We start from the raw sequence: 21,925 nt of genomic DNA on the forward strand, positions 1-21,925 counted from the left end.
AAAGTCTAGTATACTACTACTGATGCTATTTTCCTGGCCAATTTTGTTCAAATAATAACTGAAAATATATCTCTTCTAGAGATTGTGCTACTTTTGTTAAAATGTTATCATTGCATATACATTTATTATAAATATTTTGGAGAAACTGAATAAGAAATGCTTTGTGACTGCAGATCTTAATTTTTCTTTAACAGAGAATGAATAATGAAAGGAAAAAACTATTCAAACCACTCCCAGGTTACTTTCACTAAAGAGAGATAATATTGTGAAATAAAATTGATGTTTTTTTTTCTGGTTTGAATGATCTGCTATAATTGCTCTATTGTAATTTAAATAAGCTCTTGGAAACAAAGGAAAAAGTTTAAATTACATGCAAGTACTGTATTTTTCACAGTTAAACATTTTACTGCAGCAATTTACTTTGTACACCATGTTCAACACAGTGCAAATACAATATAGTATCTAGACTATGCAAAGCTCAGTATTCTGTGAAGTATAACTTTTGGAGCTGATTCATATATAGTTTATACCTATGCATATAACATATATATTTTTAAACATACTTAAGGGTGGCTTTATTACTGGTAGCAATTTTATTTATGTTAAACATTATTTTGTTCTTATTTTATAAATTTCTTTCCAGATTACTAGTGAAAATATGAAAAATAAATTTCCAGATTACCAGTGAATACAATGAAAGGCATTAAACCAATAAATAATTTTCAAGTATGTTTTTTATTAATATATTTAATAGGTGGTTCTGATTATTTCATGTTTTTCTCTTAGTCTTTAAAAAATCTTAATAAAATGTACAGAAAATTATACTCATTTTCTAAAACCTTGGTAGGGCTTTCTCTTTTTCGTAGCAATTTCTCTGACACATACTTAAGACAGTATTTAATGAAATCAGTGTTTTTATTTAACCAGAGTACTGTTCATATATATATATATATATATATATATATATGAACATATTTATATGAGCATATTTATATGAACATATAAGTATATATATATATATATATATATACATTCAAAATGTATCCTCCAAAAATTTTACTTTAAAACACTCAGTCCTGTATTTCATATATGTGTATATATATGAACATATATATTCAAAATGTCCTGTTAGCTTTTATGCAATTCAAATCATATGATTTATGTCATTCATTTTTTTTTGCATACCAATGTCCCAACTTTTAGTTACTATCATCTGAGAAACAGTATTTTTGTTTTCTACTATGATAGACATAATTGAACAACTATCCTCCCATTTTGAAAATAGGTTTTACTACAGAAAACATTTATAACAACTTTAGTTCTGTCATGATCATTATTGTTGGAATTAACCTTTGTGATTATGAATATTTAAGAATGATGCAATTCAGGGCATATTACCCCAGATATGCTTCCCTGAACATTTTAAACTGATGGAATTTTAAAAAATGTTAGAAACAGGAAGGTTAGTTTGACCACCTTTCTGCTCTCCCTCTTCTTCTTTGAAACAGGTAATATATATCTTCATGTGAGTGATGTCTTCCTATACCTGAAGGAAACTTATCTTTAAGACAAAGGGAAATGAAGAAAGAGCTTAATAAATAGGACATGCTAAGTTTTTCCTGGTTTAATACAGTTATTGAACAGCTCTTAACCTCCTCCACTACTGTCCAATCTTCATCAAGTCTATGAAGCACCTACACACAGGTTTGACTGTTTTAAATGTTTCTTTTTCTCTCTTTATTTGCTATCACTAGGAATTTGCTGCTGCAAACTAACTTTCTCTTTTTTTTTTCAGATAGAGACTATTGAAGAGAAAGAAAAATACCACAGCAGTTGAGCTTCCACCAAAGTAGTGGTGCTAAGTCACATGATACAAGTTCTTTGCTCTATCTGCAGAGTCAAATGTCTAGCTGCAACAAATATTCCTTTTATAATCAGAAAATCCAGAGAGACACGAAGGTAAATTTCTCCCACAATCCTTACTCCAAGCAAAGGTTAAATCAAATGTGCTTGTTCTCTATTTCAATCTCTATCTCAATGCTTCCCCCCTGCCCCAAAGATAAGCAAGATATTTTTCTTTCCTTCTCTAGCTCCCCTCCCCTGTCATTTTCTATCTCTAGCCCTCCAAAGATGAATAAGTAAAATAAAATAACATAAATTGAAAGAAAAAGAGAACATCCCCTTGGATCTATAGAGTAATGTGAACTGAATCTACGTCTTTAGTGTATTGGCACTTCCAGCTCAAGAGTCTAATTGATCCTTGCATTTGTTAGTTTTATTTTCTCAAAATATTTCAACTTTTTTGTGTGGTTGCATATCTTTTGATCAATTTATCCATTTCTGATGCTATATAAGTTGTTCTTAAATACTTTGAATATGCTTATTACTAAGACATAGGAAATTTCATTTTTTAATATAGATGTATCCTGCAAAGTTGTCAAATTCACATTCTGATAACATAGATTATTTTGAATATATATATATATATATATATATATATATATATATATAGACAGTTAAGAAGATATGTGGATTTTTATGTCTGTGTCCAGTTCTATCTTCATTTCCTTTTTGTATTGACTGTAAGCTCTGCTTAATTTTTTAAAATCTTTTCATGGGGCTGGGTAGTTGGACGGCACTTGTTACAATATGCAAAGACCCAGGTTCAAGCCCCGGTCCCCACCTGCAGAAGGAAAGCTTCACATGTGGTAAAGCACTGCTGCAGGTCTCTCTCTCAATCTCTCTCTCTCTACATAGATAGATAGATAGATAGATAGATAGATAGATAGATAGATAGATAGATGGATGAATAGATATAGATCCCTTCCTCTTGATTTCTAGCTGTCTCTATCAAATAAATAAAGATAATTATTTTTTCACTACTCTAGGCTGATTTTTGTGTGTGTAACAGTAGTTTTTTTATTTTTATCTCACCACTCTAGTTACCAAAGTCCCCATCCCCACACCCATAGATAACCACTATAGTTCTACCACAGTCTTAAAAATTGGTTGACATTTTCTGTATATTTTTATGTTCAGTTGTTTATGTTCTTCATATGAGTGAAACCATTCTGTAATTGTCCTTCACTTATTACTTCCTTCAGTAAACATAATCTTCTCCAGTTCCATCCATTTTATCCCAAAGGATACAATGTCATTCCTTTTTATTGCTGCATAATACTCTGTTGAGGATATGACCCATAACTTTTTTTTTTTCTTGCTTCCAGGCTTATCACTGGAGCTCTGTGCCAGCACTATGATTCTACTGTTCCTGTGATCTTTATTTTTTCTCCTACTTATTGGATAGGACAGAGAGAAGTTGAAGAGATAAAGTAGAGATAAGAGGGAGAGAGACAGACACATGAAGACCTGCTTCACTACTTGTGAAGAGACACTCCTGCAAGTGGGGAGCTGGGGGCTTGAACCAGGATCTTTGCTATGTCTTTGCCCTTTGTTGCAGGTGCTTCTCTTTCTTGTGCATTATAACATGTATGCTCAACTACCCAGGTGCCTCCCTTTCTTTCTCCTTCATTTTTTTTTTTTTCTTTTTTTTACCAGAGCACTGCTCAGCTCTGGCTTATGGTGGTGTAGGGGATTGAACCTGGGACTTTGGAGCCTCAGGCATGAGAGTCTGTTTGCATAACCATTATGCTATCTACCCCTGCCCTATTTCTCCCTCTTTATCTCCCCTTCCCTCTCTATTTCTTTGTTTCAATTTAGTAAATCAAATATTTTTTAAAAAAATTCACAATCATTTCTTATTTTGAAAACATCCTATCACAAACTTCTAACATGAATTGGTAGTCTAGAAATGATGGTGCACAGATCCCCCAAATAATTTATTTTAGTTTATAATTTTTAATCAGAGCATTTCTCAGTTTGGTCTTATGGTAGTGCTGTGGATAGAACCTGTACACTTTGGTTCCTCAGGCATGAAAATCTTTTTTGAATATTGTTATGCTGTCTTCCCAGACTCCAAAATAATTTTAAATGTCTTTATATCTCTGTATTCTTATATCCATTCCTCTTATCTCAATTCTTCTTTACAGTAGTGCTGATTTACTTCCCAGATATAGCTATTTTATGCACTTCTTCTACCACATTGGTGTCAACTATCAATCTCTATTTGAATGGAAGTCTCTGAGAAGCTGTCAATCTGTATAGTTTGTAATGTCATTACATTTATATTATTATTTGGATCTTGAACTGTTGGGAATGCACTTTCACTGTGGTGTTTTAATTTATTTATTTTTTAATTTTATACCAATTAGAGTATGTGAAGGAATGATTAAGCATTGATTTGACTAGCTGTAGCAAGTGTTTCCATTCTCCAATTATAATGTGCAGCCATGTGTAACTATAAGTTCTGGGCTAGAGCGCCCAGAGAACACTTGATGATTGAACTTGGACTTATCAGATTGAATTTTTAAAAATTCAGTGCTATTAAAACTGATTCTTTTAAGAGTTTGAGGAGGATAAGTATTAGTTCTACTTTGAAAATCTTGCTGAATTCATTAGTATAGTCATCTGGATTTGAGCTTTTATTCTTGGAAAAACTTTTGACTACTGATTTAATTTTTTCACTAGTGATTTACTGGTTCAATCTATCTAATTACTCTTGAGTCAATCTTGAGAGGTGGTATGATTCTAAAAATGTCCACTTTATCTAGGTTGTAAACTTATTTGCATAAATATGCTCATAATATTTTTGAATGATCTTTTGTATTTTTGTATATCGGTTGTAATTTCATCTCTCTTATTTCTGACTGATTTTATCATATTTTTCTATCTTTTTAAATAAAATAAATATACTTTTAATGAAAAAGAACAAAGCAAAAAATACCAATTAAAATTACATAAAAATCCATGAAGTAGCATGTAAGGAAGGAAAAAAGGAAAATCTGGAATTCCATTTAAAGAGAGTTCTTTATTAAGAGCAAGGAAGTCCAAATCTGTTTTTAAAACTATTTATAGGTATAGCTGCATTTTTTTTTCAAAATGTCTCATTAGTAATATTTAGTCTTATAAGTCTGGTTTCATAATAATTGATAATGTAACTACTTTCATCTGAAGGTCCAACAATTTGCATTGAAATAAGGATGAAATCAATAAGGCTTCCAATTCCACAAAATCCTACAGTGAAAAACTTTAATAAACCCAAGGAAGGCAGGATATCCAAGGTAAAATCTATCTGCTCCCAACCATGCAAGAAAAAGAGACAGTGCAACTGCTACTTTATATGAATGGCCATTTACATTTTGGCAAGGTATGGGCTTATAAAAACCAACTTCATTTCCAGTAAAGTATGTTTTATTGCCTCCATAATCCTTACAAGTTATGTTGGGTGCTGGAAGACATGGAACATGAGCTGTGTAGTTTGTACAATTAACTAGTTCTTTTGGTAGCATCCTTTATTTCCGGATCTTTACAAATATATTGTCCCACTTTAAGGTCCTCGCACTTAACTGACTCTTTGCCAGTGGTGGCAGCAGCTCTCCAAGGCTGTGCAGTGACTGATTCGATGCACAGGACACACAAGAGCTGAGTGGTCACAGCCTCTGGAGAAGCTGGCCAAAAGGCGTGGTGTCTACCATGCCAAACTCATCTGTTTTTGTTGTTGTTGTTGTTGTTTGTTTTGTTTTGTTTTTTTCTGCACTGCTTGCACAATCAAAGATCTGTGTCTCTACCCCCACCTCCTTACAATATACCTGAAAATAACATCTTTTTCTAGATTCTTTATTTTGGTGCAATACTCCAAACCCAGTCCAAGTTCTGCTTTGTGTTTCTCTTTCTATTCTTACTTCTTAACTTAAGAGTGAAATCATCCCATATTCATTAATCTTTTTCTGACTTATCTCATTTAATATCTATGATTCCTTCAAGCTCCAACTAAGATGAGGTGAAGAAGGTATAAATTCACCATTTTTAATAGCTGAGTAGTACTCCATTGTGTATTCTAGTTTCTTGGGGTGAAGGACTCTGAGAACACGCAATAGGTCTAATCTGTCTATCTATTTATTTAATTATCTTGTTTCTTTAATTGTCCTTTACCTAGATAATTTGTCAATTTGAGAGAGTGGGATGTTGAAGTCCAATAACATTACTGTGTTACTGTTGATTTAATGTTTTAGCTTTTTCAGCAGATGTTTGATGCATTTAGATGGCCCTTCACTGGGTGCATGGATGTTAGTAATTGTTAAGTCCTCTTTATTGACTGATTCTCTGAGAACTAATTAATGTCCATGCCTATCTTTTATTACTTTCTTTATGTTTTACTTATTTTTATTAGTTATTTGTAAAATTACCAACTAACAGGTACAATTTTACTTTTAGTTTAAAATCTATTGTGTCTGAGAAAAGAATAGCTGTTCCTAATTCCCCTTTTTTTGTATCCATTAGCTAGTATGGTAGATAGTTATCCATCATTTCACATTGAGTCTGTGTTTATTCTTTTGAGTTAGGTGGGATTCCTGTAAACAATATGTAGTCAGGATGTGTTTTCTATCCATCTTCCTACTCTGCGCCTTTAATGGGCAAATTCAGACAACTGGCATTTAGTGATATTTCAATGCTATGGCTTATATGCATGTAGGACAGCCATAACTATATGTCAGGACCCTGAGATCCAATGCTCTCAGGGTTGAAAGAAAATAACCTCAGTTATTTGATAGTTTATTTCAAGAGTCTGCAGGATTAGCATCTCAACACCTCAAGATTAGAGAATGTCAGATGTATGTGTGATCAGAACTCCAGGCAGAGTATTTATTGATGAACAAATCAAAAGGAATAGGAAGATCAAATATTGTCTTAGGTAAATACAATAGGAACAATTGTCAAAGTACAATTTTTTTCAAGTTATGGGAGACATAAAAAATGTGTTAGACCTTGATTGTAATACTGTCTGTCTGAATGTTATTAGGTGCTATTCTGGGAGCCCTAAAGAAATATACAGGTCACTCTATTATGCATAAATTCCAAACCCTTCAAGAAAGTAGCCAGAAATCTGAGTAGCAAATATGTATTGTAACTAATCTCAAGGTTACTATTATAAGTCTCTGACACTATTCATGTCTGCCTTAAGGGAGAAGGAATTGTGACGAAAAGGAGTGCTTGAAGACTTCCTGGAACCTGTTAACAATCAACCAGACATGTTTCATAGACATGAGGCTTTAGGTAAAAATCAATAGAATTTCTACTAGCAAATGTCAAGAAATCTGGGATTGGAAATCTTCAACATAACGCCATTACTCTAAACTTTTCTGAGTGTTCTGCCATATGGCTTGTTTTTGGTGGTGTTTTTATTGTTTATAGAAAACTTTTAGAATTTCTTGTAGAGGGGGTGTGATAATTGATTTCTTCAACTGTTGTTTGTCTGAGAAGACTTTGATCCCTCCATATAGTCTTAATGAGAGTCTAGCAGAATACAATATTCTTGGTTGAAAACCTTTCTTTTTAAGTGCTCTCTATTTTTTTATTTTTTTTTTTATTTAAGAAAGGATTAATTAACAAAACCATAGGGTAGGAGGGGTACAACTCCACACAATTCACACCGCCCAATCTCCATATCCACCCCTCCCTCGATAGCTTTCCCATAATCTATCACTCTGGGAGCATGGACCCAGGGTCATTGTGGGTTGCAGAAGGTGGAAGGTCTGGCTTCTGTAATTGCTTCCCCGCTGAACATGGGTGTTGACTGGTTGGTCCATACTCCCAGTCTGCCTCTCTCTTTCCCTAGTAGGGTGGGTCTCTGGGGAAGCTGAGCTCCAGGACATATTGGTGGGGTCTTCAATCCAGGGAAGTCTGGCCGGCATCCTGATGACACCTGGAACGTGGTGACTGAAAAGAGAGTTAACATACAAAGCCAAACAAATTGTTGAGCAATCATGGACCCAAAGCTTGGAAAAGTGGAGAGGAAGTATTAGGGAGGTACTCACTGCAAACTCTAGTGTACTTCTGCTTTCTTACTTTGGTGCCATACTCCAAACTCAGTCAATTTCTGCTTTGCGTTTCTACTTTTTTTTTTTTTTACATGCATAACATTCCCCAGATTCCCATTTAACAATACAACCCCCACTATTCCATTCATCATTTTTCATGGACCTGTATTCTCCCCACCCAACCACCCACCCCAGAGTCTTTTACTTTGGTGTAATACTCCAATTCCACTTCAGGTTTGACTTGTGTTTTCTTTTCTAATCTTGTTTTTCAACTTCGGCCTGAGAGTGAGATCATCCCGTATTCATCCTTCTGTTTCTGACTTATTTCACTCAACATGATTTTTTCAAGGTCCATCCAAGATCAGCTGAAAATGGTGAAGTCACCATTTTTTACAGCTGAGTAGTATTCCATTGTGTATATATACCACAACTTGCTCAGCCACTCATCTGTTGTTGGACACCTGGGTTGCTTCCAGGTTTTGGCTATTACAAATTGTGCTGCCAAGAACATATGTGTACACAGATCTTTTTGGATGGATGTGTTGGGTTCCTTAGGATATATCCCCAGGAGGGGAATTGCAGGGTCATAGGGTAGGTCCATTTCTAGCCTTCTGAGAGTTCTCCAGACTGTTCTCCACAGAGGTTGGACCAATTTACATTCCCACCAGCAGTGCAGGAGGGTTCCTTTGATCCCACACCCTCTCCAGCATTTGCTGCTGTTACCTTTTCTGATGTGTGACATTCTCACAGGAGTGAAGTAATATCTCATTGTTGTCTTGATTTGCATTTCTCTGACAATCAGAGACTTGGAGCATTTTTTCATGTGTTTCTCGGCCTTTTGGATCTCTTCTGTGGTGAATATTCTGTCCAAGTCCTCCCCCCATTTTTGGATGGGGTTATTTGTTGTCTTGTTGTTGAGTCTGGCAAGCTCTTTATATATGTTGGTTAATAAACTCTTATCTGATGTGTGGCATGTAAAAATCTTCTCCCATTCTGTGAGGGGTCTCTTGGTTTGGGTAGTGGTTTCTTTTGCTGTGAAGAAGCTTTTTAATTTGATGTAGTCCCATAGGTTTATACTTGCCTTAGTCTTCCTTGTAATTGGATTCGTTTCATTGAAAATGTCTTTAAAATTTATGCGGAAAAAAGTTCTTCCAATATTTTCCTCTAAATATCTGATAGTTTCTGGTCTAACATCCAAGTCCTTGATCCACTTGGAATTTACTTTTGTATTTGGTGAAATACAGTGATTCACTTTCATTCTTCTGCATGTTTCAACCCATTGTTTCCAACACCATTTGTTGAAGAGACTCTGCTTCCCCCATATAATAGTCTGGGCCCCTTTGTCAAAGATTAGATGTCCATACATGTGGGGCCTCATTTCTGGGCTCTCAATTCTATTCCACTGGTCAGTGTGTCTGTTCATGTTCCAGTACCAAGCAGTTTTGATGACAATGGCCCTATAATACAGTTTGAGATCTGGCAGTGTGATGCCTCCGGTTCTGTTCTTTTTTCTCAAGATTGTTTTGGCAATTCTAGGTCTTTTCTGGTTCCAGATAAATATTTGTAGCATTTTTTCTATTCTCCTAAAAAATGTGCTTGGGATCTTGATGGGGATAGCATTAAATTTGTAGATGGCTCTGGGTAATATATTCATTTTGATGATGTTAATTCTTCCAACCCATGAACATGGAATATCTTTCCACTTCTTTGTGTCTTTTTCAATTTCTTTGAGTAGTGACTCATAATTTTCAGTATACAAGTCTTTCACTTCTTTGGTTAGGTTTATTCCTAGATATTTTATTGTTTTTGTTGCTATAGAAAAAGGAACTGATTTCAGGATTTCAATTTCTTCTAACTTAGTGTTTGCATAGAGGAATACCACTGACTTTTGAATGTTAATTTTATAGCCTGACACATAACTGTATTGCCTGATGATTTCCAAAAGCTTCTTGCTGGATTCCTTAGTTTTTTCCATGTATACTATCATGTCATCTGCAAATAAGGAGAGTTTGACTTCTTCTCTTCCAATCTGTATGCCTTTAATTCCTTGCTCCTGCCTGATTGCTATGGCAACAACTTCCAACACTATGTTGAATAGTAATGGTGATAGTGGACATCCCTATCTAGTACCTGATCTGAGGGGAAATGCTTCCAGTTTTTCACCATTGAGTATGATGTTGGCTGTAGGTTTGCTATATATAGACTCCACTATCTTCAGGAATTTTCCATCTATTCCTATTTTTTGTAGTGTTTTGATCATAAAGGGATGTTGTATTTTGTCAAAGGCTTTCTCTGCATCTATTGATATGACCATGTGGTTTTTGGTCTTGCTTTTGTTGATGTGGTAGATCACATTGATTGATTTACGTATATTGAACCAACCTTGCATGCCTGGGATAAACCCCACTTGGTCATGATGAACAATTTTTTTTATATACTGCTGTATCCGGTTGGCTAGAATTTTGTTCAATATTTTCGCATCTATGTTCATCAGAGATATTGGTCTGTAGTTTTCTTTTTTGGTTGTGTCCCTGTCTGCTTTTGGTATCAGGGTGATGTTGGCTTCATAGAAGCTGGCAGGGAGTATTCCAGTGTCTTCAATCTTCTGGAAGACTTTTAAAAGTAGAGGTATTAGTTCTTCTTTGAAAGTTTTGTAGAATTCATTTGTAATACCATCTGGTCCAGGACTTTTATTTTTGGGAAGATTTTTGATAACTGTTTCAATTTCATTAGCTGTGATGGGCCTGTTCATGTTATCCACTTCCTCTTTACTTAGTTTTGGAAGTTGGTAGGTATCTAGGAAATCATTAATTTCTTCCAGGTTCTCTAGCTTGGTGGCATATAGTTGTTCATAGAAGCCTCGCATGATATGTTGAATTTCTGCAGTGTCTGTTGTGATTTCTCCTCTTTCATTTACTATCCGATTTATTTGGATCTTCTCCCTTTTTTGTTTTGTGAGTCTGGCTAAAGGTTTGTCGATTTTGTTTACTCTTTCGAAGAACCAACATTTGCTTTCATTGATCTTTTGTATGGTTTTCCTATTCTCAATGTTATTTATTTCTGCCCTAACTTTAGTAATTTCTGTCCTTCTGGTTGCTTTAGGATTCCTTTGTTGTTCTTCTTCTAGGTCTTTAAGATGTGCAATCAGGCTGTTTATTTGTGCCTTTTCTTGTTTCCTAATGTGTGGCTTGTATAGCTATGAACTTCCCTCTTAGGACTGCTTTAGCTGTGTCTCAAATATTTTGATAGCTTGTGTCTTCATTTTCATTGAACTCTTGAAACATTTTGATTTCTTCTCTTTGACCCAGAAGTTGTTAAGAAGTGTACTGTTGAGCTTCCACATTTTGGCACTGTTACTAATCTTTTGTTGATTGTTAAGTGTTAGTTTAATTCCACTGTGGTCTGAGAAGATGCTTGGGATGATTTCAGTTCTCTTGAATAGGCTGATGCTGTCTTTGTGGCCTAACATATGGTCTATCCTTGAGAATGATCCATGTGGATTTGAGTAAAATGTGTATTCCGGTTTCTTGGGATGAATGACTCTGAAAATGTCCAATAGATCTAGTTTATCTATCTCTTCATTTAGCTCCCTTATGTCTTTACTGATTTTCTGCCTGGATGATCTGTCTAGTTGAGATAGTGGGGTGTTGAAGTCCCCTACTATGATTGTGTTACTGTTAATATATTGCTGTAGCTCTTTCAGTAGAAGTTTGATGTATTTAGATGGCTTCTCATTGGGTGCATAGATATTAATAATTGTTAAGTCCTCTTGATTGACTGATCCTCTGAGCAGTAAGTAGTGTCCATTCCTATCTTTTTTAATCTTATCTATTTTAAAGTCTATCATGTCAGATATGAGAATAGCTGTTCCTGCACTTTTTTGTGGGCCATTGGCTTGAATGATAGTTTTCCATCCTTTCACTTTAAGTCTGTGTTTGTCTTGTTGAGTTAGGTGAGTTTCCTGTAGACAACATATTGTTGGGTTGTGTTTTCTGATCCATCTTCCTACTCTGTGTCTTTTAATAGGTGAATTCAGGCCATTGACATTTATTGATATCAAAGATTGAAGATATTTTAATGCCATTCTTGTAGAGTTTTAGAGTGTTTTGATATATGTCCTATTTGTGGTGGTCTGGTTATTTATAGGAGACCTTTCAGAACTTCTTTCAGGGCAGGCTTGGTGATGGTTGCTTCCTTCAACTGTTGCTTGTCTGAGAAGGTTTTGATGCTTCCATCTAGTCTGAATGACAATCTAGCATGATATAGTATTCTTGGCTGAAAGCCTTTCTCATTGAGCACTCGATAGATATCTTGCCATTCTCTTCTGGCCTGTAGTGTTTGTATGGAGAAGTCTGCTGCTAATCTTATGGGTTTTCCTTTGTAGGTGACTCTTTGTTTTTCTCTTGCAGCCTTGAGGATCCTTTCTTTATCCTTATTCCTTTCCAATCTAAGTATGACATGTCTTGGTGTCTTTAGGTCTGGGTTAATTCTGTTTGGGACCCTCTGGGCTTCTTGAATCTTTATGTCTTTGGTGTTGTCTAGACTAGAGAAATTTTCAGCTATTATGGCCTGGAGAACGCTTTCTTCCTCCCCTTCTCTTTCTTCCTCTGGTAAGCCAATAATACGTATATTGTTTCTTTTGAAGTCATCCTATAGGACTCTGTTGTTGTTTTCAGCATCTCTTAATCTCTTTTTGAGATCTCTTACTTCTTTTTTAGTTGTCTCTAATTCATCCTCAATCTTGCTAATTCTGTCTTCAGCCTCATTGATTCTATTCTCTCTGCCCTCTACTGCTTTCTGGAGTTCATCTATTTTGTTGCCCTGCTCTGATACTGTTTTAGCTTGTTCAGCTAGTTGCCTTCTTAGCTCAGCGATTTCAGCTTTCAGCTCTCTAATAACCATGAGATAATTAGAATTTTCTTCCATATTCTCATTTGTTGTTCCTGCATTTCTGATTACAATTTTTTCAAATTCTTTACTCACTCCTGTTATTATTTCCTTAGCTAATGTTTGGATGTTGAACTCGTTGTTTTGTGCTTCACCCTCCGGAGGACTTTTAGCTAGACTCTTCTCCTGGTTCGAGTCTCCAATATTTTTTCTTGTTGTTTTAACCATTTTATATAAGTTAACAGTTTTTTCAATCCCTGAGTTGGAGTTCAGTGGTGTAAAAGCCTTTTTTTTTCCCCCCTGTAGGTTATGGGTGCCTGAGGGCTTTTAAACTGTCAATAGGCTTCTTAGCTTAATCACTGACTCCTGACCAAGAGATAAAGCAGGGTGTGGCAGAGATAATCCAGTGGTTATGCAAAGAGACTTTCACAGCCCCTCAGCTATGCCACCGAGGTATAGGTCTTCTCCTGAGTTTCCCGGTTAGATCTCTGTACCCTGGTGTCCCTCCCTGTTGCTGCTCCAGATTCTGAGGGTAGTAGCAATGGAGACTCAGAGTTGCACTTGGTGAGTCTCTGGGGAGTCCTTTCCTCCCTTCAGCTGTCCCCTTGTTGGTGGAGCAGACTGGAGGTGGTGTCTCCACTGACAAACTGTCGAACTGTTAGCAGTCACTTAATCTCTCCTTAGGCCCCTCTCTCCTCTCTGTCACCAGCCACGCGTGTTTGTACTCACGGGTGATTTACTGGGTTCCTGTGGTCATTCTAGTCCTGTCTTGCTTCGGTACGGTGGTCTCCTTTGGTATTCCTAGTTGATCCAGGAGAGGAGAGGAGAGGAGAGGAGAGGAGAGAAAGCGATCTGCTGCTCGTAGCTCCGCCTCCGGAAGTCGAATCCACAGTGCTCTCTATTTTTAAATATTTTATTTTATTGAGAGAGTAAGACACACAAAGAGCGATAAAGAGAGGAAGACCAGAACATTGCTCAGCTGTGATTTATAATGCTGCTGAGGATTGAACCTAGCTTCAGGTATTAAAGTCATTTGCATAACTATTATGCTGTCTCCCCAGCCCTTGATATTTATATAGTTTGTCATTCTTTTCTGGCTATTAGAGTTTGTGTGGTAAAAACTGCTAATAATATTATGGGTTTTCCTCTGTATGTGATTCTTTGATTTTCTCTTGCAGTCTTCATAATTCTTTATCCTTACTACTTTCAATTCTAACTATGATGTGTCTTAATGTCTTTAGGTCTGGATCAGTTCTGTTTGTGTCTGGTCTTCTTGAATCTTTATGTCCTTTCTGTTGTTTATATTAGCATACTTTTCTTCTATTATGTCCTGTAGTATGTTTTATTCCCCTTCCTCTCTTCCTCTAGAAGACAGTAATGCATATATTACTTCTTTTGAGGTCATCCCATATGTCTTTATTGTTGTTGTCAGTGTCTCTTAATCTCTTTTTTAGTTCTTTTCTTTCTTAGTTTTCTCTAATTCATCTTTGATCTTGCAAATTCTGTTTTTGCTTCAGTTATTCTGCTCTAACTTCACTCAGCTATTTTCCTCTAATTTAAACATTTTGTTACTCTGTTTAGTTACTTGTTCAACTAGCTGGGTTTTAATTCAGCTATTTCATATTTTAATACCAAGTAGTTCAAGATATTTTATGTTTGCTTTCAGATTTGCATTCATTGTTTTTCCCTTTCTGATAATATAACCATCAAAAGCTTTCCTTACTCCTTTGATTACCAAGTAAACTAGTGTTTGGATCTTTTCTCCATTCTTATTTACTTCTAGTTTGCTGGAATTTTTCTATATTTCCTGGATCTATTCTTCAATTTTTCTTTTTGGTTTGACCATTCTATTTGTTGTCTTTTGAAATTAGTGTCCTGAGTGTTACTGTTCAGGTATGGTGTGATGTGGCCTCTGGTCTTTTAGTTCCTGAACCCCCTAAGCCAGTTTTCTTTGGTGTAGATGGAGCTATTGTTATAATGATAAGATGTGAAGATGTCTTATGTTCAAAATGAGAAGAGAAATAGGCAACTGGAGAAGCAAAATGACTCCTTCTTAAGCTAAGCACAGCTTCCTAAGTCTTGGGGGGAATCCCTCCTTCTCTGCTTTTCAATCTACTGTTCATACTTGTCTGAATCCATTTGTGGGTAAGTGAATTACTTAATTCATCACAGTTGTAATTTTTAATACTTATTGTTACTTTAACTAAATCCTTCAGGTGAAGTATGGTCATTGGTATGTTCCTTGCTATGCTCCAGACTGACTTTTAAAATATATAACTGTAGATATATTAGAGGTTAGGGTAGAATTAAACATATATTTTTTAAAAAGCTCTAGAGTCAAAATTCCTGTTTACAGGAGTGAGACAGTGAAACTCTGGACTTGTAAAGATTGAAATAGACTTTTAAGTAGATTTTCAATTATTTAAAATGTTTACAATTAATGTATGTTCTAATTTTCATAAAATTATAAAATTTCCTGTGCTGTTTCACCTTGAAAAAAGAAGACTATCCTATGGTTTGTCAGTATTTCCTTTTTATAAATAAAATAAAATAAGTTTAAAAAAGGGAAAAAAAGAAGAAAGGAAGGAAGGAAGGAGAATCATAACTATATGTCCACAAAATAAAAGCATGGGAAATATTTGCCGACAAGTAAAGAATGGAGTCCTAGTTACACTTATTACAACAAAACATAGTTTTTAAGAGTATAGATTCAGGCTGAGTGGTAGTGCACCTGGTTGAGCTTACACTTACAATGCACAAGCACCTGTGTTCCAAGCCTACTCCCTGTCTGCAGAGGAGAAGCTTCATAAGCAGTGAAACAGATCTACAGGTGTTTATCTTTCTCTTTGATTCTTTATCTCACCCTAGTATCTTAATTTCTCTCTGTATTATCAGATAAAAAATTTTAAAAAAGTTTTTCAGCAACTGAGGATTCTTTGAGCAAGCACTAAGCCTCAACAGTATCTCTAGTAGCAAAACACACACACACACACACACACACACACATATGGATTCATGAGAGAAACTATCCATTACTAAGCTCTACTTAACCACACACTAAGTAACAGATTGAGATAATACTCCCCCTGCCAAACAAAGTTATCCATTTTGCATGCATTTAAAAAATAAAGATTATCAAAAATATGTGCAAATTGACTAAGCATTTCTGGAAAGATAGTTAACACTGCTGTCAAAAATTGCAGAAACAGCTGAATGGAAAAGAAATTATCTATTAGCTTGGAGACAACTTAAGTTGAAAAGCATTTCTAGACTGCATGCTCATTTATCTTGCAACATAAACAAACAATTAGATGGATTTTTAATTTATCGTTTATAATGAGTAACAAAAATTAAAATAGCCAGGATTAATTATATCATATATGGTGGAGAGTGAATAGTACTTATGTCTGTCTTGGGGAAAAATGTGTGCTTGTGACAATCTTGTAAATCGCCATTCCCTTAACAAGGGAGACTGAAGAAAAGAAAAAGAAAACAGAATTGAGTTTGAATTTAGTTATAAGAAAAACTTAGCTATGAAGTCCAAAATTATCCAAAGGCTTTAGTGTTCTAGAGACTGATTATGTTCATTGAAAATCCCATAAGTTTAAACAGACTCATGTGAACTGAGGAATGGTCTAGAAAATGTATGGCAAATGTAGAACACTTTGACTAGAAATTCAGTGGCCCAGAAAGCAAAGAAGAAGACTTTAGAAAAGTGTCAAGGAAATCTAGGGACTGGGCTGTGGCCCATCCATTATGGTGCACATGTTACAATCAATGCACAAGGACCTGGGTTTAAGCATTCAGTCACTACCTGCAGGGGGCACACTTCACAAGGAAGCAGTGCAGTAGGTGTCTCTGTGTCAATATCCCTTACCTTCTGCCCCTCCTCTATCTATCCCTATGCTTCTATACAGTAAGTAGATAAAATATTAAAAATTAAAAAGAGAACCTTAAGTAAATCTGAGAAAGAAATATCCAGATTAATCTGTGTTATGTAATTTATACCCATCAAAATGTTTACAATTTATTAAATTTTAATTCAGGAATACAAAATTTAGACCTGTATATTTTCAAAATGCTGTTCAAGCACATCATGTTTATATTTCTTTCAGTACAGAATCCACCTGCAGTCTTACTTACTAGTTTATTTTAAAGATTATTAGCACATATCTATATGTGGTATATCTATCTAATACAAACTTAAAATGAGCCATAGCATTTGTTTTTCTTCTTCAAGATGTTTTGATCATTTGGCCATTATACTGAAGAAAAAATTTAGATAGAAGGTGGGAAATAGAGAGGGAGAGAAAGAGACCACCGTTCTAAGCTACTGTTTATTAACCTTTCCCTTTGTACAATGTTCCCGTGCAGTAGCTATAGGCTCAACCTTAGATCCTTGAGCATGGTGCAGTGTGTACTCTCCTCGGCAAGGTAACTCCAGATCTCCTATTTGTGAGTTTAAATTATATTTTATATAATATTCATTTTAGTGTATTTTATATTGACTGTCTAGTTCAGAATATGCAAATGTAAAAATAGAAATATCTTAATTTACTTGTAATAGTCACTTACAAGATATGCATTTTCTCAATGAAAAATTGAAACTCAAAGCAGGATCTGACTGCGTTTGGAGTATGGCACCAAAGTAAAAATCTCTGGGTGAAGGGTGAGAGTAGATGGTCAGTTTCACTGGAGGTTAGGAGCGGGGACAGGACACAGTCCTTTGGTGATGGAAACAGTGTTGATGTAAACAAACAAACAAAAAGATAATGCATTTTCTATTTCAATTATACTTAAAATGCGTTTTGGTCAGTATGGAGCTGTAAAAGATAACATAGTTGTACAATCATCAAATATTTATTATCATACTCTGTAGGCATTGGGGGGAAGAAGTATCTTTCATTTTGGTGCAGGAAACAATTACAAGACATACTCATACACATAATAGCGGGCTTAATTAGAACTTTGAAAAAATGTAATTGAGGTAAGATAGAGATGAATTGAGCTGTTATATTATTTATAGCACTATTAAATGTTTCTCTGATAAAGTGAATTTGAGCAGAAATAATGAGGGTGCTGAGGTGAAATCTGGTTTGCTCATTTCAGAAGCTATTTTTTGTCATTGTTGAGCATGTTAGAGACATAGTGGAGTTCTTGTTGTTGAAACATGATGCTGTTAGTGCTTTCAAGTCGTGCACGTGATGTCCACGATCAAGTGGAAAAATAATCAAGACTCATTAGTGCCCACTTATTTTGTCTTAGATACAGCAGGGGGTCCAGTGCAGCGGGTTAAACGCACTACACGTGCGGTGAAGCACAGGGACCCACCTAATGATCCTGGTTCAAGCCCCTTGCAGGGTGGTCGTTTCATGGGCAGTGAAGCAAGTCTGCAGATGTCTTTCTCTGCCCCTCTCTGTCTTCCCTTCCCCGTCTCTGTCTTCCCCTCCTCTCTCGATTTCTCTCTGCCCTGTAACAACAATGGCAATAGCCACAATAACAGCAAGGGCAACAAAAATGGGGAAAATGGCCTCCAGGAACAGTGGATTCATGGTGTATCCCAGTGATAACCCTGGAGGCAAAGAAAAAAAAAAAAAGAAAGGGGAAATAGGGCTGGGGTAGACAGCATAATGGTATGCAAAAGGACTCTCATGTCTGAGGCTCTGAAGTCTCAGGTTCAATTCCCTGCCCCACCATAAGCCAGGGCTGAGCAGGACTATGGTTACTAATTATTTTTTTAAAGAGAGGGCTAGGTGGTGGTGCACCTGGTTGAGCACACATGTTAAAATCCTTAAGGACTTGGACTTGAGCCCCCAGTCCCCACCTGCAGGGAGAAAGCTTTGCTAGTGGTGAAGCAGTGTTGCAGGTATGTCTCTGTCTCTCTCCTTCCCTATCATCCCCTTACCTCTTGATTTCTTGCTGTCTCTATCAAATAAATAAAGATAATTTTTTAAAAGAAAGATACAGCAAAACTATCTAATTGTATTTTAAGTATCCTGATTTGTCGTTTTCGATGGGCTATGTTGTTTTCTCCGGGCTGGCTTCATGGGCGGGTAACAGACGACCAGAGACTCATGGTTGAGCTGTAGGCAGTATCTCTTTATTCATGCAGGACACAGCACAATCTAAGACGAGCTAAGTAAAACTCAAAGTACAGTACTCTAAAACTCACAATGCTGTCTTTATATATACTTCCCAAGTAGGGTGGAAACAGGATGTGACATAGAGAGGGTAGAGAGAAAAGTGACTGGTGAAAATCAGGGTGTGATAAAGATGGGATCAGGGTATGACAAGGAGGGGTGTGGAGCAAAAACATATCATGAAACTGGGGATTGAACCAATGCCCTGGAGGGAGGTACTTGTTAACAACGGTTATGTAAATAGAATAGTGTTAAGCAGGGGGGATTTAGACCAAATGAAACAGAAGGGTTCTCATGCATACCAACACTGATTCTTCTAGAGAAATCTGACTATATAAACACATAGTGTTAGAACTTAACATTTGTTCATAAAATTGTATAAATGTTAACTATGAATCATCAATTTAAGTATCAAAAGCCTTTATTATTAAAATACAAATGTAAAAGTTTATCCACTCCAAGGTGCTATACTAATTCATTGTCAGCATGGAATTCAGTTTTTATAAAGTTGACCATTGCCAGTTTGAAGTCTTATTACAATATATAGCAGCTTATATTTACAAGCAGTCATTATCAAAAGTGACTAAATATCCTTCAAGGACCTTATTCATTAAAAAAAAAAATCCTACATCTTCAGTGAAATTTTAAGAGATCACCTACCACCATCAAAATTTTCTCCAAGGCATCACAACTATGTCACCATCAGATTAGTTGCATTGCCTCTGGTCAGTCAGCCTCTTAATGGAAAGCTGAGAATAGAGCTGAACCTACTGACTTTTTCTAAGGAGTTAGTTTCAAAATCTTGCTTTACTAGAAGAAGGGTGTGCATTTTGTCATTACCAGAGGCAGAGAGGTAAAAATAAGAAATTGACTGTGTCAAAATCTTGCCACCTTTAGAAAGGTTAGCCTTTGCATGGTTCACAAAACAGAATTTTTTTCTTTTCTTTTTAAAAAATGTATTCAGAAGCTACAATAAAGTTTTGGAAAATCATGGAGCTTGATGTTTCTTTTTTGTTGTTAATATATCATCAGTATTTTCTATAGAGTGTACCTGGTATTATAATGGACATTATCAAAATTTGCTAGTTTGTAAATTATCATTTAATTTACCAAATATTCTTGAGACCTTTTTAGTAGAAATGGGGTAAACATCAGTAATGATAACAGCATTTTTGTTTATTTTCCCTTTTTCTTGCCCCCCCTTTTTTGTATTGCTATAGTTATTATTGTTATTGATGTCATCATTTTTAGATAGGACAGAGAGAAATGGAGAGAGACATAGAAGAGAAGAGAAAGACAAGACACCTGAAGAACTACTTCACCGCCTGTGAAACAACTCCCCTGCAGGTGTGGAGCCGGGGGCTCAAACACGAATCCTTATGCTGGTCCTTGAGCTTTGCCCCATGTGCGTTTAACCACTGCTCTACAGCCTGACTCCCGATAACAGCATTTTGAAAACTAGCTTTTCCTTGTTCTACTTGAAAATACCTACTAGGTGCACATCAGTAACTTAGTAGCAAGGAGCCTGCTTTGCCATGAGATCAGCCCTGGTTTGAGCCCTAGCACCATATGGGAGGTGCTGTGGCCCCAAGAAAGTTCTCTTGCCTAGCCTCATTTGCTTTCTCTGTCACTTTTCCTCTTTATGTGTGTGAAAGAGTATCCCAGAGCAACAAAATTATGCATACATGAGGCCTGGGCTCTGAAGCAAGGAAAAAAAAGAGGACTAGTAGAATGGTCAGATTAATAACTATTAATACATCTCTAATACATCTCACATAATGTCATACTCATGTTCTATGTGAGGGACTATGATACTTCAGCAGAGAGAAAATTTCTTACACATTTAGCCTAGCAAAAGCTAGTTGAAACTTGGATTTTGATAGGAAGATGAAAAGGACAGTAATGACTATAAGAGAAAAATGTTGGTGTATAGTTATCCTGAAGATACAGACTAGTCCCTAACAATTTCCCTATGAGCAGGATGTTGGATGACGACCAGCATTTATCCAATATTCATAGGGAGGTTTTTCCTGTAGTTTTGGTTAATGGCTTCTATTGTCTTCTCTAAAGCATGCACTCTGGACTGCTGTTTACTAGGTGGAATACCCAGAATGAGTCTTGTTGCTACCTGCTTGCATATAGGCACTTGCAGCTGTGTCTTTTGTGTTACTTTGTGCTACATCTGCCTGATCTTATCAAAACTCTGTCATAGATGTGACTGATTAAAATTAGAAATTTCAATAATTGGTGTTTTATGACAAATGTATATGACTGAGACTTTCATTAAAGTGATTCTATCTGAGTTGTTCTTTGTTTTGGATATGTGTGCTTCTCTATTCTACTATGAGGAATGACTGACACTGGGATTAAGGGAGTGATTTAACCTGTGACATTGGTTGTTATGGGCCTCACTCTGTGTAGCACTCAAGAGAAAGCATGTGAAAAAATATATATTATATATGTGTATATATAATATATATTACATAAAGCATATAATATATTATAAAATATATATCATTAGGTGCTGTTTGTGTAAAGGAAGAATTGTTAATATGTGGTATAGTAACTACTAAATGCACATGTCTTACTATTAATTTGCATAGATTCTTTACTTTTGAAAGTAAAGAATATACTATATACTCTGTTGTAAAAATACAGCACAGAGCATATACAGTTCATAGAATTTTCCATGAAAAACTTAACTCCAAATGATGGCTATGGCATAGGCTTTTATATGAAAGTGGAGTAAACTATAAAAGTAATAATAAAAGTGGTAGTAACAAAGTATTACTATTAATAATGAACAATATTTGAGGTACTTGAAAACTGATATAAGATTATGAACTGATACATCAACTTGTATGTTATAACACTACATTTAGGTTTTAAGATATTACTAGAAAACAAAATGGCTAAAATTTCTGAGCCTACTTAAGTTTTGGAAACATTAATTTGGTTCTG

General features: G+C 35.6%; 1 pseudogene; it reads right to left on the reverse strand.

Moving 5' to 3' along the window:
• Positions 1–4,993: 4,993 nt before the first annotated feature.
• LOC103122086 (TM2 domain-containing protein 1-like) overlaps positions 4,994–21,925 on the reverse strand; it is a 62,992-nt pseudogene continuing 46,060 nt past the window's right edge.

Source organism: Erinaceus europaeus, chromosome 11 (genome assembly GCF_950295315.1).
Source record: "Erinaceus europaeus chromosome 11, mEriEur2.1, whole genome shotgun sequence".
In the NCBI taxonomy this organism is placed as follows: Eukaryota; Metazoa; Chordata; class Mammalia; order Eulipotyphla; family Erinaceidae; genus Erinaceus; species Erinaceus europaeus.